The 9,033-nt window shown below is 45.0% G+C and overlaps 1 protein-coding gene across 1 annotated transcript in view; it reads left to right on the top strand.

Moving 5' to 3' along the window:
* Positions 1–3,430: 3,430 nt before the first annotated feature.
* The window catches only part of nck1a (NCK adaptor protein 1a), a 38,313-nt gene continuing 32,710 nt past the window's right edge, over positions 3,431–9,033 (top strand). The window contains exon 1 of the mRNA XM_029250376.1: positions 3,431–3,571. The gene's annotated coding sequence lies outside the window, so the exon portion shown is untranslated. The remainder of the gene's footprint in view (positions 3,572–9,033) is intronic.

The raw sequence follows: 9,033 nt of genomic DNA, 5'->3' as shown, positions 1-9,033 counted from the left end.
TGCTGTGTTAACTGCAGTATTGTCCTTCGTGTAAGATTATAGTTTTCCCTACCTTGAACTATTAAAAAGCACCGATGTATGTAGTAAACCTGATTTTATAAACCATCTTGGGCTGCCGTCAGGTTTCTTCAAGCACAGCTAATATCTCTCAGAAGTACATTAACAGTCAACTGTTTAGTCCTGCCGCTTCTACCGTAGTTAATGCTGACTGTGTGTATTAACTGTGAAAGAGCAATATGGCCATGGGGTAAAATTACCATTGGATATTTAAAGCCAATTTGCCCATAGCTGATGAATCAGGGATGTTTGAACAGATGGCCCATGCTGGATAAAACACATTTGGGGAAATGGTACTTTTTTACAGCTTGCTCTTAATGTGGGCTCATAGCTGTAAATCTTGGTATAAAAACGTGTAAAAAAGGTTCTGAGATCCACAGCGAGATCATTTCTCCCACGCTTACCTGGGTTAATGCGATACACTTCTTTCCTCAGGTGCCTCCGGTAACAGTATCCAGAGAAGAACGAATTCATCCTGGTGGGCATGGGATCCCAGCCTTCATGGTCCACTCCCACAGCAAAAAGCGAAAGACATGGTTGCACTCATCCCTGCCCACCTGGACCTGGTGGTTCCTTCAGTATTTTTAAAGTTTTCGTTGTCCTAGACCTTAGCTCTACACCTCCCGTCTTTTTGGATAACACACAAATAACAATAGTCCACTAAGATCATTGTCTTTTACACAAGGCTCTTCAGGCTTATCTAAACGCTTTGTGCAGTATGTGTGCAACAGTCAAAAATAAACTCCTCTGAAAAAAGACTTCCTGTCAGAGATGGCTAGGTGCTTCATTTTCACTTGATCTCATTTCCAGATCAGAACCTGAGGTTTTAATTGTGTATATGGTTCATACTCACAACTCCATTTCTCAGAATCTCATTTCTAGTTCAAAGCCTCAAGGTTAAAGATCCAAATCTCGAAATCAAAGCACTCAAAAATGAATTGTACTCTTCTGTTTATGCTTATGAATATTGGGACCCACATAATAATATTTACCAGGCAGTTTTCTCCAAAGCATCTTGCAGTGTTAATCTACCTACAATTAGTTACCCATCTGAGTAACTTTCACTTTAGAAATGTAGGGGTAAGTTCTCAAGGGTACTATGTTGAGAGGGATATTTAAATTGGTGACCTTTGGGTCCAAAAGCAGCAGCTCTAACCGCTACTCGACCAGCTCTTCACGTATAGCAGGCCTTCACAACCACAATAACAATACAATATCACACTATGACAATCATCACACATTACCTACTGACGTTTGTCCTTGATACACCGGTCCATTAATGAACGTTGAGTGAGTTTACTTTTGACAGCGGTTACACCTTTCTCACTCCAGTGCTGATGACGATAATGAATTTTAAGACGAGGCGCTTTGATTAGACCACACAGCGCTCCGCTGTTGCCCCTGTATCGCATCAGTAAAACCATGAACAAAACCAAGGCTTCGGCATGAAATAAATGTTTAATATTTCTCATGTGGTGTGGATGAATGCTTTGCCGGGCTTCTTATGTACTCCTTTCATTGTTTTCTCTCAGAACAAAACAGGGCCCCACACACACACTCAGTCATCAGGCTGTGTTGAGCAATGGCCTCTCTAAATTTGTACAGGAAGAAGCGCTTGCTCCAGCCTGACGTTTAATAACGCTTGCAAACGTCGAGCGTTTGGTGCTGACGCCTCTGATGCTGAATGCCTGTGAGAGTCAACCTCGGAGAGACGCACCTTCCTGGCTTCAAAAAAGGGCGTGAAACGTGCAAGTTCGTGAACAGTCCTACAGCCCCAAGGCCGGCGGCCATGAGCTAACCCACAACCAAACGCCTACAACCCAAAATGCTGAGAGAAAATGCGCAAAACTCTAAACGCTTCGCGATTTGTCTCGGAGGGTGTAAAGGCATCTTCAGTGGAAACATCATGTTCCGCGGCGGACATTGTGCCGCAGTCTGTGGGATTGCAGATCCGCATCTTATGAGTTCAAATGCGTCATGGCTGCTAGCGGAGCAGTTAGCACTGATGCCCTTGGCTCAGAATGTTGCTGGTTCTAATCTCATTTGTTGCTGTAATACCCTGCAACAAGGTACTTGTGCTGGGTTGCTGCACTCAAAACTACCCTGCTATGTAGGGAAGGAAATGAATCAGCTAAGTGAATAAACAGAAAATGTAATGGTGGAGCTACCGCTCAGGGTACTAAGTGAAGCTGTCATGGTGGTGTAGTGGCCCAACCCTGGGCAAACCCGCTGTGCTTTTCCAGGTGGAGTTTTAAGAGGGCGCTTCTATCTAAGCACGAGTTTTCATGCTCGCTATCTGGCCCACGTGCTTTCTGAGACCTGCACGTTGCGTCCTTGGTGTGAAGCGGCCATCTTCGATTACAGCCATTGTTCTTAATCGGGGATGTTTTGCGGAGCACGTCTGCATAACAAGGAGAGCTGCTTGCACCGAGGGGGGTCCACCCCCCCATCAAAAACCACGTTTATGTTCATAACAGAGGCCGTGAAAAGAGAACGGTGAATGAAACACGTCGAATCACTAAATGCTAATATAACACTGTCGTATATTTTGCGCCTGGAGAAAGGCCTGGTCTCAGACAGACGAGCTGCAGTCCCATATGTTTCATATTTTTTTTTGTTATGATCTTGGCTTCTTTCCTGATGGTTCCTTTTCCTGTTCGCTGCTTATTTTCACAGCAAGAGGACCGTGGAAATCAATAGCGTGAGAACGCAAATCCACCCCCTATTCCCGAGCGCTGCGCTGCGCTGCCTGCGCTGCCTGCGCTGCGCTGCTGTTACTATCCGAATGTTGGCGCTCTCTGCCACACCGTAGTAATGGCAGAAAATCCTAGATCTGAGGTCATTCCTAAATTATTGGGTGGATCTGCCTCTTCCAAGGGCAGGGATCGGAGCATGGAACGGTGACAGCAAGATTAAAAATGCACACGCACACAAAAATATCTTTATTAGACACATGATGATGAAGAGATGATGTTAGTGCATTTGACTTTAAAATCCGTCTCTCTGTTTTTTCCTCTGACTGTATGCATTCATGGTCTTTTAATTGTAAAAAACATTTTTTTTCAGCCGATTGCAAAACAATACTCGTCGCTCAAGAAGAAACATATCCGTGCCTTAAATTTTAGAATTTTAAATTTTCAAAAGACACCTTTCTGCGTTATCAGGCCATGAGAAGCCATGGCAGATCTGTTCTTCTCACGCTTACGTTCTCCAAGTCCCTGGCGCACACTAACCCTGTTGCCACAGCGCGTGCGGCGGTGGGTGTGACAGACAGAGGTTTAGCGCAATCAGAAAGGAATAATTGCCTTGGTGTAGCCAATGGACGGCGCCATAGGACGGGGCCGTAGGTCAAGTTAGGTTGAGCGGAGCGCTCCGTGTTGGGAGGAATATGACCGCAGCGCGGCGAACCGCCTGAGTGGGACTTCTCACACACCTTGGTTTGTTCGCTGCACTCATCAATGTTTACCCTATTTAACTGTATAAATAACGGCGGCTTCTGAACACAGAAAAGCAGGTAGGATAATCCTTGTTCATTTTAATCTGACTGCAGAATTTCTGCGCTTTTAATTTGGCACCAACCGTGATTCGAAACACAAGAGGAGCGCAACCAACCCAACGCAACGTTGAAATATTTCAGTTCAGTGTTTATTATTCCTGTTCTCAGTTATTCTTGATGATTCTCCCTCAGTGTCTTTTTCGCCTCGTGGTATATTTTCTGTCTTTGGTCATTTGGAGAGTAAGTCCTGTGAACGGGCTTTTTACTCATCACTGGTACTATGTGGTAGCCGTGTGGTGATGCCGGCGGGTTGAGGCTCTTCTGCTTCTCCACCTGGTACACATTCATTGTGCTTGGGTTGGGGGGCGGGGGGAAGTCTTATTACTCATGTAATTTCCCTGTGCTGGGTCCGCTTATGTGACCAGAACAGAAGGAGATGGGGTTGGAGATGCAGAGAAGAATGGAGGTGGCTGTGAGAAAAAGATGGGGATGAAGAATCATGGACTGGAGATGTGAATGGAGAGGAGAGGAGAATGTGGATAGGCATGATTTAAATGGGGATGAAGATCAGAAAGGATAGGGTGTGGAGATGGTTATGGAGATGAGATTGGTGATCAGAATGTTGATGTGTAGTTACATGAATATGGAGGTTAGAAAAGAGGGATGGAGATGGGAGATAGAGATTAATTTAATGTGAATAGGTATGTAAATGGGAATGAAAATGACAAAAGGTGGGGATGAGGGTGGAGATAATATTCGGGGAAAATGCTTAAAAGCCGATGGAGGCATACATGCGTATGGGGATGGAGATTAGAAGAGCTCATGTTTGGAGATGGATTTTGGCATAAGAATGGGGGAAGAGATGAGGATGGAGATATGAATGGGGACCGATATGGAGGTGTGGATGGGGTTCATGAGCTCAGGGTCACAGTCTACTGTTTACATATCTGCTGCATTATCTTCACACCATAGTACTTCTCAAGCAGTCCTTTCAGGAAGGCTTAGTGCTAATATTCCCATCAGTAACGTGTGTTACCCATTGTGTGCACAGGTCCCTAACTTGCAGGGTGGCATTGCCTGGTACTCAGTGTTGGGAAGGCAAACTATCATAGGGTCTGGTTGTCATTGAAGTCCAAAATACCTCTTTCGCATTGTGTTCATAACACAAATGACATTTTTATTGGTTATATCACAAAATATATATAATTAGGAACAAAAGGCTAAAGCTTCTATTGAATAACATTTCTCTTTATTGTAAGTGGCAGCAAAAATAAATCTAATCTTTAAATCTCATTTCGTAGTGTGCTGGTCAAGGGTTTCTTTGCTATCGACCGAGCCCCTCTCGCTCAGTTGCTATCTAACTTTTTTTTCCTAATCCAGGGTCATGGTGGTTCAGAGGGTATTCCAGGCGCATAGGACACTAGCATAAGTAAGGTACACCCTGAGCAGGACACCAGTACAAAACAGGGTAGCCACACATAGACATGCTGTGGGCTATTTAGAGTCAACGGCCAACTATAGAGACATGTGTCTTTAGACTGTGGGAGCAAACTAGAACACCTTGAGGAATCCCACGCAAACTCATTTACATTTTTTCCTTTAGCTGATCCTTTTATCCAAAGGAGCTTACAATGTGAAGCCACTTCCAATTATTTACCCATTGATACAGGTGAAGAAATTTAGGGTAAGTGTCTTGCTTCTGGGTATTATACCAGTGGATGGAATTTGAACCTGTAGCCTCCAAAGCCAGAGGCAGCAGCTATAACCGCTGCATCACCTACTGTTTCTCGACTCGGACTGAACCAGATGCGAAACTAAATGCCAGACCCACAGCCCAGGAGTCATTAGAAACCATTGGTAACTGCTGCACTGTGAACCAAATCACACACACACACACACACACACACACACACACACACACACACACACACACACACACATTCTCAGAACCGCTTGTCCCTTACGGGGTCACGGGGAACCGGAGCCTACCCGGCAACACAGGGCGTAAGGCCAGAGGGGGAAGGGGACACACCCAGGACGGGACGCCAGTCCGCCGCAAGGCACCCCCAGTGGGACTCGAACCCCAGACCCACCGGACAGCAGGACTGCGGTCCAACCCACTGCGCCACCGCACCCCCTGAACCAAATCAGTTTACTGTAAATATTTAGTGGAATTATGGAAAACACAAGAAGTTAATTTGAAATCCAAGCATGTCGACAGCTATTGCTGTCACTAATGCCTTTAGTGTGCTGCTCTTTTGTGGAATGAGCATGTACAGCCTGTGGGAGTAAGACTGTGACCTTTTCGGCATGTTGAACCCCTTTCCCTGCCATTTTTTGTTTTCGTACTCCCAAGGAAGCGCTCGGGGTGGGTATGGAAGAAACGGAAGGGTTAAATAGAAGCTAACAGCATTTACTTCTGTATTTCAGGACTATGTGTGGTAGGCTGTGGAGTATACACCATCAGACTTTGCTCACCAAGTTGTTTTTGGAATTGCAAAAAAAAGGGGTGTTGTTAATGACTGTTCTGTTTCTTGCCCCACCCACCTCTGCTCCTCGTAGCTCTCCGTTAAAGATTATAGAGCCATTGCTACCTGGGTGGTTTGCTGAACCGTAGCGGCACTGTCTCTCTTTACCTCATTTTCTTGGAGAAGTTCCCCCTCATCCTGGTTTCTAAGCCATTAGATAGTGACCGCTACTTGCTTGTGAGACAAACTCACCTTAACAATGGATTCCTGCTCTAAGGGATTGTGTTCTGACCCCTTCCAGCACAAAGTTCCAAGGCCTTTGAAGTGCATGCTATTGTAATGTTTGTGAGCGCTCTACGTTGTCCTGTACGCACACTCCACCGTAGCCTGCAGTCAAGTTCAGGGTGTCATTAGAGACTGCGAGTGCACCGTGTTATTTTTGGCCTTAATTATGGCTGCAGCCTCAGGACACCGTGCATATAAATATAGGAGAGGTATAGGGATGCTCTAAAGATACATTTTGAGAACCAGGCTCCGTATTTTCCGGTTGTGGTTGGAATTCAGATTCCTGTCTTGGTCAGATGCTCTTCTGGATGCCCTGTGATCAGTCAGTCTGCCTCCTGCAGAACTGCCACCCCTGTCAAATTACCATGGAAATAGTGTTGGGGAGGGGCCTTGTTTTCTTGGGGTCTCATGTCAAAGCAGCATTATGGGTCTTGAGCTTCATGTTGGAGAAGTGAGGAGGTCCAGAGTTTATATTTTAGGAAGTCCAAGATCAGGGTCATGTTAGGTTGCATTAGTGATGATGCGGGACTATGTGAGTAAATAAATGTAAACGCGAGGAAGTGCCACATTTTGTCTTTCTCTTGTCGGACATTCACCGTATAAACATCTGCTGTAAGTGTAAAGCATTTTGTTTCTCTGACTGTATTATGTGAAGAGATCCTGTCATAATTGTAAGGGGCCAGTTGGTGACCTCTCTGACCTCAGGTGACCGGATGATCCAACAGAGAACCGCAGAGAGACTCGCGGCACTTTTCATGCCTCCTCTTTCCCCGACAGCACCAATATCAGTGTGACACTTCCATGAGGCTGAGCTGATAGCATTGGCGAGATACTCTCTATCAGGGGCTGAACGACAGCCTGCTTTTGTGGATTTTCTAAATATCTGGGGATTAGACCACATACCTGCACTAATTTTCCAATATCTGGAGATTAGACCACATAGCTGCAGTCAATTTCCAGTGTCTGGGGATTAGACCACACACCTGCAGCAGTCTCCGACAGACTCTGAGAGTGGAAGCATTCGGTGCTGTCTGTAGTTTTTATTACTTTGGGCTCTGTAATGGTGTCCTTCCTCTGCATTCACTTGTGCTGTGTGTGTGTGAGTATGTGAGAGTGGTAAAGCAGAGGGTAATGGACCAGAAAGGAATGGAACTGGTACTGCAGTGTTTCATGGCATCATAAGCCCTGATTAAAATTTCAGGATGTGAGATTGGTGCAGGGAGGGCTGGGTCTCTGACTTGTGGGGCTGACTATCGAGGGATTTAAAGAAGGTTGGGGCAGCTGTTTACATAAAGTTATTTCCTTAGGGGGTTAAAAAAAAAAAAACTTGGCTTGCTTCAACAGAGAAGCTAGAGTGTGGAAATTGCCCCTCCCAGCTCCAAGTCGGGCGCTGGCAGAGGCCCCTTGTTCCCTGGCAGTGCCGGCGCCAGCCCTGTGCCATGGCCTCTGCTGTTGTGTTCGATACTAGCTCTCTTGAGCGACATTTGACTTTCAATTTGGGTTTCAGATTTAATGAAGCTGTTCTAGTTCTGCGTCTTCGTATATAGTGTGATATTGGCACGTTGACTCTTTTGCATAGAGATCACTGTAATAGCACATTGTTCTTCATATTCAGACCCACTGCTGAGTAATACGTGACCTGGCCCAAACCCAGAATATCCCAGCAGGTGTTGTTGGGTCGGCTTGGGAATCCACCTTGTAGTTCCTAGGTTGGAGATGGGGTTTTAGTGCAGCCATGTATGCTGAATGAAACATATATTTTGTAACACTTGGTCTAAAAAGAACGATGACATTGCTCCGTTTAATGGGGAATATGCTAAAGTTGTGATTATTGGGTCAAATACAAATTGATCAATCTGTCGAACCAACCTTAGAAATTGATTTGAAAAATCTTCTGTAGGTGCGTTTGGGTTTTGTGGTAGGCTGGAAATACGGTGTAAGTTTCCAGCAATTCTATACTCAAGAATTTAGTATTAATTATTTTTTAAATCTGCTATTTCACAAGACTGAATAAAGTGAAACGCAATAAGATGATTTTTGTTAGGACTGGTTGTAAGAAAAAAAGAGGGGGGGAAAAAAATCCAGATCGACCCTGGATCCAGCTTTGTGTTGTTCACCGTTTTCACTTGTCGGCAAACATTTTACTGTTGTCCGCTGTACGAGTATGGCACCAGACTGTTTCGGACTGAGCCGTCCCGCGTTCATTAGAGATCCTCATATGAAATGGATGCAGATGGGGGCTCATTTAGTATGCTGATAGTGTCTCTGGGTGGGCTCACAGGAACAAGTGGGATGGAAATGGCCTGGATTATAATTTGATTATTTCCCCCCCCCGCGAGCCATCTATTGTACAGTCAGACGAGTGAACACCGTGTAAAGACCAGGAGAATCTGTCGCTTTGGTTGTTGTTAGTTTCTGTTTGTAAGTCAATTAGAAATGCACAAGTGACTCTGCTAAACAAATGGCTACAAATGAGCTGATTCTGACGGTCTCTACATGAGTCATCTCACACAGTTTAAAGTGATTCATATCACCCATAACCTGTAATAATAGTGCTCGAATTAGTGTGTCTATTGGATTTTCCTTCACGACAGAAAGATGGTAATCTAAATTTTCTCCGTTGTTCATATCAGTCTTTTAATCACATGATCATCATCCTCCCTCAGCTCCATATTTGAATCGTTGGTCAGCTTCAGAAGGCAGTTCTTAATGGTTTTGCTCAACTGT

Source organism: Scleropages formosus, chromosome 3 (assembly GCF_900964775.1).
Source record: "Scleropages formosus chromosome 3, fSclFor1.1, whole genome shotgun sequence".
In the NCBI taxonomy this organism is placed as follows: Eukaryota; Metazoa; Chordata; class Actinopteri; order Osteoglossiformes; family Osteoglossidae; genus Scleropages; species Scleropages formosus.
This window is presented reverse-complemented; position numbering and strand designations above follow the sequence as displayed.